Raw genomic sequence first — 8,427 nt, 5'->3', positions numbered from 1 at the left:
TGCCTCATGGGAGGCCCCTGATATGACAGTCTTGAAAGAGTGGTCTTTGGCAATACATTTAGGGATGACCCAGTGTCCACCAGCACGTTGGACATGGCATCAGTCTTGCAGTTCATGGAAATATGTAAAGCCATGTTGTGGTCTCTTCCCTCCTCAGGGAGATCAGCGTCACAGAAACTCAAAGTGTTCCAAGCAGTGATGTTTGCAACGATCACTACGCCAAAAACTGGAATAGACAGCGCACCTTAGAGGGCGCTTTATTACAAAAGCGCACTCTAAAGTGAAGCGAAAAAATAAGGAGCGAACAACTGGAATAGACAGCGCACTTTAGAGGGCGCTTTTGTAATAAAGCGCCCTCTAAGGTGAAGCGAAAAAATAAGGAGGAGATAGAGGGACAACAATACATAGCGCTTTTTAGAAAGTGCCCTCTAAGGTTACCCTTAGAGGGCGCTTTTAAAAAAGCGCTCTATAAGTCCATGTGCATTTCCAGTTTATAAAGCGCTTTTGGAAAGCCTTAGAGAGCGCTTTCATAAGCGCCCTCTTAGGCCCCCTTTAGAGGGCGCTTTTTTTCCACAAGCGCCCTCTAAGGTCCCCTTTAGTAAACATTAAAATTATAACATACTGCACGTTTTGTTATTTCACTCTCTGTTATTTTCGTTCTTTTTCACGTTAGGGTTCTCACTGCTACGATTTTCGCTACTTCTAAGGCGTTCTCCTTCCACCTCTGTTAGATCTACGACGTTTCCTCCTTCTATTAATTCGTTGTTAGTTGTTCGATTTTGACACCATAGGTATTTTTCTAATCTTCATATTACTTGGTTTCTCTTCCGACGTTCGCTATTGTTCATTTTTGGTTTCTCTTCTGACTTCGAAGAACTTAATTGGAGTTCTAGATATATACGGATTCGAGAGTTTCAAGACAAACAGGTTCTTAATCTTAACCACCCTCTTGCCTAATTTTATATGAAGTTTATAGACGTATGCACATTTGGCCAATCTTTGTGATCGAATTTTTTGTGTTCTCTATTTACATTTTTCGTATCTATTTACTTTTGAACCACAGTTATTGTTCTAACAGTAACTAACTTTACATCGGCCCTGTTCAGCTTCGAGCAATTTTGTATCAATTTGACAAATGAGAAGTTACAGCAGCATTTCAACCAGGTTTGATTTTTCTACTATCTCCTGGTAAACAATTTCTATAGACTCAAATAACACTTCATTATTTCATTATGCAGCATGTCTTCAAAATGGAGCAAGAGGAATATACAAAGGAAGAAATTGATTGGAGTTATATAGAGTTCGTTGATAATCAAGATGTTCTCGATCTTATTGAGAAGGTGCAACTCACCCTTGCATTTTTGTCATTTTAGAAAAGTTCTATCAGTTTGTCATCTCATTCTTGTTTATAACTTCAGAAACCTGGCGGCGTTATTGCTCTTCTGGACGAGGCCTGGTATGTATTAAATGACAATAGTTCAAATATTTGTATTATAGTTAATGTTTTGTTTATGTCATTTTACATAATGTAAAGTGGCGTTAGCGCATGCAAATATATATACTTTGAGCAATAACTATGTTTTATAAAACTAGCACTTACCAGTTTAGCTACCCTACCCATTCACTGGCCTAACAGAGGGTTTAATTAAACTTCTTGAACATCGTCGTGGCCAGGATGGCGCATATATTGGATGCATGAAGTCAGGAGACGTGATATCAGAAGAGTACTTTCCTCTATCTGAATTAATTCTGATTATTTATTTATGATGATAGATCTGAGGAAATAGTTGACAGTTTTTATGTGTAGATGGTCCCAGAAGATTTTGTTTTAAGATGTCTAAAATTGTTCATTTTTAAAAATTGAACATGTGTTGAATTTTATTCATTATTATCTGTTATCCATTTTTGTCGAGTTATTACTGTAGGTTTTTATTTTTCAGTAAATACTTTTAAGTTACCACATTTGTAGATGTAACTGATTATCTTAATTTTCATCCCTTTGCAAGTCTTTAGGCATGTCTCATTTTTGCCAATAAAATTTGCATTCCCTGGTGTTTAGATATTCCCAACCAGTATCTTAATTTCTAATGAGTAATGAAAGTTTCTATTTTGAATTGATATGTACTTAATCTTTTCTTAGTACAATTATATTTCTTTATCGCATGTTATTTTCTCCTTCATAACTACAATATCATTTTGTTTCATGATTTTTTTACAAATTTGACCTTTTCAATTGTGATTTTGTATTCAACTTATATGCTCTGTATTTTATCCTTTTTTTTCCAGGGGAAAGCCTTGGTATGAACCTGATTGGTGGAAATTTGGGGATGAAAAATCGTAAGTAATAATACCATTTAGATGAGAAAATATTTGGTGATTATTATTTTTTTTGTTTATTCAGGAATGATCTTCAATGTGATTATGACTTAATATATTATTTGTTGAAACCAAATCTTATTGAATGGGTAAATTAATGATCTTCAGTCTTCACAATATATCACATCAGTGCCAAGTACTAACATATATTAGAGGCAACAAATAATTTTTAACTTCAGCATACTCATCTCTATGATATTGTAAGTTATAACTCCTGATGGAAAATGCATGTTGGATACTTTTGACTGAAGTCTCTTTATGTATAAATATTGCACATGATTTTTTTTTCTTTTTTAGTATGGATCTCCATATTGAACTGCTTTATTTTTACAATGTGTATCTCATATCTATTGATTTATTTTGTTTTTAGGTATTTCCGACATGCATCTGGTTCACTTGTTATACTTTCAAAGAATTTGGCACAGTACATTAACATAAACAGGTTAGTCTTGAGGTATTAAATGTTGCTTTTTCTTTAACTCTGTTTCCTTTTGAAAGATACTTTCTCCTATTTTATCTTCCTATCTAGTAATTTATCTTTGATTGATCCGAAAACAAAATTTAGTGTATCTTTGAAGACATATGCTTATAAAACTACCTATTCCAAAGCTGTTTGTATTCAAACCGACATGCGAGGAATGGCTGCTAGAAATGAACTTCGATTCAGGAAGCGGGCCCTAAGAAGACTGCGGCTAGCAAAAAAAACATACATCTCAGAGATGCTTTTGCTACTTAGTTTTATTTCTTTTTAAGTTATGAATTGGTTGTATATTTAGAATATTTAGAAGTTAAACGATTATATATCAGTGGATTGTTGTATATGTATGGATTGTTGTATATAAGGCTTGTTGAATGCAATGTGTGAAAAAGGGCTTCAAATTATACAGTTTTAGGTGTACTGCTTCAATATACAGGTTGTCTAAAATAAATAAATAAATATAGCGCTTTTTTAAAATAAAATAAAAAATAACCACCCACTTTAGAGGGCGCTTTCCAGTAAAAGCGCCCTCTAAACCCTTAAAAGTTTCCACTTTAGAGGGCGCTTTCTTTAAAAAGCGCCCTCTAAAGTGGCCCTTAAAGGGCTTAAAGAGCCACTTTAGAGAGCGCTTTCACCAGGAAAAAAAGCGCTGTCTTTACCTATGCCAGCGCCAGATTAGAGGGCGCTTTAAAGCGCTGTTATAGGCCAAAAAAACACCCTCTTTTCCCTTATTTGGCGTAGTGGATACTATCAAACTGTTCAATAGTGACATCATGATCAACATAAGCCAGGTCCAAAACTTTCTGCATAGCCTCCCTATGGGGTTCTGAATTCAGCAGTAAAGATAGCACGGAGATCTTGGACGACGTTTGTAGAAGTTGGTCTACAACGTTGTACTCACCCTTCTTGATGAGCCTCAGCATCTCATCACAGTCTTCACTCACAATGCCACTCGATCCAACAGAAGAAACAGGAGTCTTTTGTACAGAGGAGGGTTTGGCAACAGCAAGTGCCGGGTTCTGAACATTTACCGCAGTCCCAACCAGACGCTCAGCAGAATCAGAAACAACAGCTCTAGCCTGAGGCTTAGATGCTGAAAACACGCGACCACTCCGGGTCAATCCACTCACATCTGCAATATTAACCACAGAGGTAGAAGGCAACAACACTTCTTTCCCATCTTCCACAGCAACGGGATTATATCGGAAAGGAATAGCTTTGTCCGAAGAATAAGGCACAGGGCCTGCAGGCTTGATTACCAGAGAAGGAGAAACTTTCGGCTTGCTACCATCGTAACAGATGACAACAGGCTCAGGCAATTTGAACACAGGAGAAATAACATTTATCTCTGGTTCGTCTTCATCAACATTTCGATTCTGAAGAATCTCAATGGTACCCTCATCCAACAGCTCTTGAAGCTCTCTTCACACTTGGCGACAACCTAGTCTATTGACGGAGTAGATGCGGCATCTGTCATGGTCGTGCTCCATATGACTGTACTGACACAGCAGACGATACAACTCGACCAATGACTGTCGAATATGGCTCACATATTTGACTTTATACTTGCCAGGGCAACCCTGGACCATGTTCACTGATTTCCCATGCTCGGGCAATGGGTTCTTCGTAACATTCGGGCCTGAGTCCTCAAAGCTCAGGATGCCGCATCGCATAAGGTCTTGAACCTTGGTTTTCAATGGATAGCATTTCTCAATATTGTGTCCCGGAGCACCGGAATGATAAACACAATGTTGATCGGGCTTGTACCACCACTGCGGGTTAGCAGGTACAGCCGGAGGCTCCCTGGGAGTAACCAGTTTCCTCTCTAATAAGGAAGGATATAGCTCAGCATATGACATAGGAATAGGATCGAAACTGATCTTTTTCCTATCATAATTCAAATTGGCCTGATTACTGGTGCTGCCACGAGGCTGGTAAGCCTGTTGCTGTGGACGATGTTGCTGTTGGTACTGAGGTTGTTGCTGATGCTGATAACGTTGTTGATACTGCTGAGAATTATCTCTGAAAACAGGTGCTATATGAGCCACCTGGTGCTGGTTGCTGGCGTGACGCACAGGCTTCCTCTTAACAGAGGGTCTTCTTGGTTTAGTATGGGATTGCACAGCATGTGCCTCCCCATCTTTCTTCTTAAACGCCCCATACCGTTTAGAAGAGCTCTCATCTTTAGCCAATCTTCCTTCACGGACACCTTCCTCCAGACGCATCCCCATGTTCACCATTTCGGTGAAATTAGAGGGAGCACTCGCGACCATTCGCTCGTAATAAAATGAACTAAGAGTCTTCAGGAAGATCTTAGTCATCTCCTTCTCTTCCAGCGGAGGAGTAATCTGAGCTGCTAGCTCTCGCCACCTCTGGGCGTACTCCTTAAATGTCTCTTTATCCTTCTGGGACATGGCCCTGAGTTGATCACGGTCAGGCGCCATATCAACATTATATTTGTACTGCTTGACGAAGGCTTCGCCAAGATCATTGAAGGATCGGATGTTTGCGCTATCAAGGCTCATATACCAACGAAGAGCTGCACCAGACAAACTATCCTGAAAGTAATGGATCAGAAGCTGATCATTATCTATCTGAGTTGACATTTTCCTGGCGTACATAACCAGGTGAGCGAGAGGGCAGGTGTTCCCCTTATATTTTTCAAAGTTAGGGACTTTGAATTTGACTGGAATCTTAACACCGGGAACCAGGCAAAGTTCAGCAGCAGACTTGCCAAACAGATCTTTCCCTCGGAGGGTCTTCAATTCCTTTCGGAGCTCGAGGAATTGGTCATTCATAGCATCCATCTTCTCATTAACATCTGGGCCCTCAGACGGCTCAGAATGATAGATGGTGTCGTCTACCCTAGGAATGGTATGCACGAAAGGAGGAGGCATAGCAAGGACCGGGCTAAATGTCGGCATGGAAGCAAAAGTAGGAGCTGGAATATCTGGCATGAAACCAGGAGGCATACCCCACGAAAACCCGGCTGGCATGGCATTCGGCATGAAATGAGCACTAGCAGCAGGCACGGTTAAAGAAGCAACCTCTGATATCACAGTCCTCTAGGGAGGAGTTGCAGGAGGTGGAGAAGGTTGATGCTGAGCAGCCAACAATTGCTCCATCAGAGCACCCAATCTGGCGACCTCTTCTTTCAGCTCTCTGTTCTCTTGTTCTAGTTGATCCATCACTCTAGCAGAATTGGCTCTGGTATAGTACCGGTGAGTCAGCTTGTCTTCAAAATAAATGAAGAGCACAGAGTTAGGCCACGGACAAGAAGATCAGAACAACCTGCTTATGCAAAATGATGCATGCAATGCTTGTGCATATGCTTTGTTTTTTATTTCAAGGAACTTTTAGGGTTCTATTTGCAAATTTGAAATTTAAGCTTTTAATAGCATATGGAAAATATATCTCATCAAATATATATTCGAGACAAAGAAGTACAGCATTTTTGATTATTACAAGGGAAAAGGAAAATGAACATCCTATGGATCCCTAGAAGCTCGAGATGCTGGAAGACGAGAAACACAAAGCTTCTTGATCTCTCTCTTATAGGCTGCTTCCATATCCGCTTTCTCCTTAGCAAGTCGATCATACTTCCTCTTCCAGAATTTGGAAGACTGAGGAAGCAGAGAAGTCCAAGTATCATCAGGATCATCTATGACCTGATGCTCGAGAAACTCGATCAGAGCGTCCTTCTCCTTGATTTGCTGAAGCAACTCTTCTCTTTCACGGATCCAGGCACGTGAAAGGTCTTCTTCTCTCAACTCCTCTACATCTTGGTTACGGAGGGTTGAAGGCCCAGCCACAACCAACGGTGTAGGTCTCGGATAGTCATATGGCATCAGATACTCAGAAGCTCTCTGTCTGACCCAAGAAGTATATGGCTCCAAAGCAATGCAATTCTTCGGACCCAACTCGTTTCTACCCTTCTTATGAATCTTGCGCCAAGCGCGGACCATCCTGGCTTTCAGGCCTTGGGGATCTTTACCCTCCTGGAAGAACACACCTTCTAACAGAATGTTATGAGGTTTATCCTTTAGGGGGAACCCAAGCTGACGACGTGCTAAGATAGGATTGTAGCTGATCCCACCACATGTACCAAGAAGAGGCACATTAGGGAATTCACCACAATAATCAATGATCTGAACTGTATCATACACGCGATCATACCAAGAGATATCATCATTAGTGAGAGACATAAGTCTCTGGGACCACCGTAGACATCCCTTGTTCTCCTTGAAAGCGACCGTCTGCGGTAAGTGAGAAATAAACCACTTATACAACAGAGGCAAACAGCACACAATAACTCCTCCACCCTTTGCATTCCTCAGATGCAAAGAGAAATAGGCATCTCCCAACAGAGTCGGAACGGGATTAAGAACTGAGAAGATCCTAATGGCATTCACATCCACGAATTTGTCGATGTTGGGGAACAAAACCAATCCATAGATGAGCAGCACAAATATGGCTTCAAAGGCATCCTCACTCATGGCCTTCCCATAAACGGTAGCTTGAGCGATGAGGAAATCAGAAGGAAGACCCTGAATTCCACATTTGGTAGTCATATTAGCTTCAATAAGGGATTCATCTATGTGCAACAAGTCTGCAATCTCTCGAGAAGTCGGAATACTCTCTAAGCCACTGAACGGCACCTGATCCAGAATAGGAATACCCATAAGATGAGCATACTCCTCCAATGTAGGCAACAGCTGGAAGTCCGGAAAGGAGAAGCAGTGATACAGAGGATCATAGAACTGAGCCAAAGTACTCATCAACCCTTCATCAACCTGAGTAGTCAACAGAGGCAGAAGCTTCCCATAACGAGCTTTGAAACCCAAGGGATCTAATACATAGGATGTCAGATTCCTTAACTCTTTCACATCGGGTTGTCTAAAGATGTACTTCTTTGTATGCCTTTTTGGTCTTTCCATGTCTGAAAATTTTACAAATAAACCCTTTAAGTTCCTTGAAAATTTTCTGATTTTTTTGATGACATGAATGCAGATGAATGCATGAATGCAGCAATCACACTCAAGGATCAAGCAAGGCACACCAGACAAAGGTCATGGGAAAGCTCATAGTATCCTTAATATCAATCATCCATTTTGGTGGATTATGGTTTTCACCTTATCAACACCCAAGTTCCATTGATATTAACAATACATGAACCGGCTCAATCATCCTTAATATCAATCATCCATTTTGGTGGATTATGGTTTTCACCTTATCAACACCCAAGTTCCATTGATATTAAGGTTGTCCAAACGACTCAACCATGAATCACGGGTTTGTTGAGAGTCACGAGCATGGACTCTCGGTTAAGAACCACCCAAAGGGAGTGTACTAGGGTTTAAACCTGCCGAGCATGTTCTACCAGAGGTTCCCATAGTCATCATCCCATCTTTCGAATATTATCAGAGGAACGAATACTCGTATTCCAAAAATATTCTCAAAAGAGACTCTTATGAGTGTAGTATCGCGTAACAATCGCATCAGATCTGACATCTGAACGACCTCCGCACTACATCCTAAAAATAGGCCAAGATGGGCTTGGTAAACTAAGGTCC

The 8,427-nt window shown here is 40.5% G+C and overlaps 2 long non-coding RNA genes across 2 annotated transcripts; both read left to right on the top strand.

The window, feature by feature from the left end:
- Window positions 1–687: 687 nt before the first annotated feature.
- On the top strand, window positions 688–1,457 carry LOC127075116 (uncharacterized). Its single transcript, XR_007786215.1, has 4 exons — window positions 688–927; window positions 1,107–1,164; window positions 1,239–1,340; window positions 1,419–1,457. It is a non-coding gene; the product is annotated as an uncharacterized LOC127075116 (long non-coding RNA).
- A 203-nt stretch (window positions 1,458–1,660) lies between these two features.
- On the top strand, window positions 1,661–2,985 carry LOC127075115 (uncharacterized). Its single transcript, XR_007786214.1, has 4 exons — window positions 1,661–1,724; window positions 2,287–2,337; window positions 2,747–2,818; window positions 2,942–2,985. It is a non-coding gene; the product is annotated as an uncharacterized LOC127075115 (long non-coding RNA).
- Window positions 2,986–8,427: the final 5,442 nt, after the last annotated feature.

This window comes from Lathyrus oleraceus, chromosome 4, assembly GCF_024323335.1.
Source record: "Lathyrus oleraceus cultivar Zhongwan6 chromosome 4, CAAS_Psat_ZW6_1.0, whole genome shotgun sequence".
Classification (NCBI taxonomy): Eukaryota; Viridiplantae; Streptophyta; class Magnoliopsida; order Fabales; family Fabaceae; genus Lathyrus; species Lathyrus oleraceus.
Note: the sequence above shows the minus strand (reverse complement) of the source record. Positions and strands in the feature narration are given on the sequence as shown.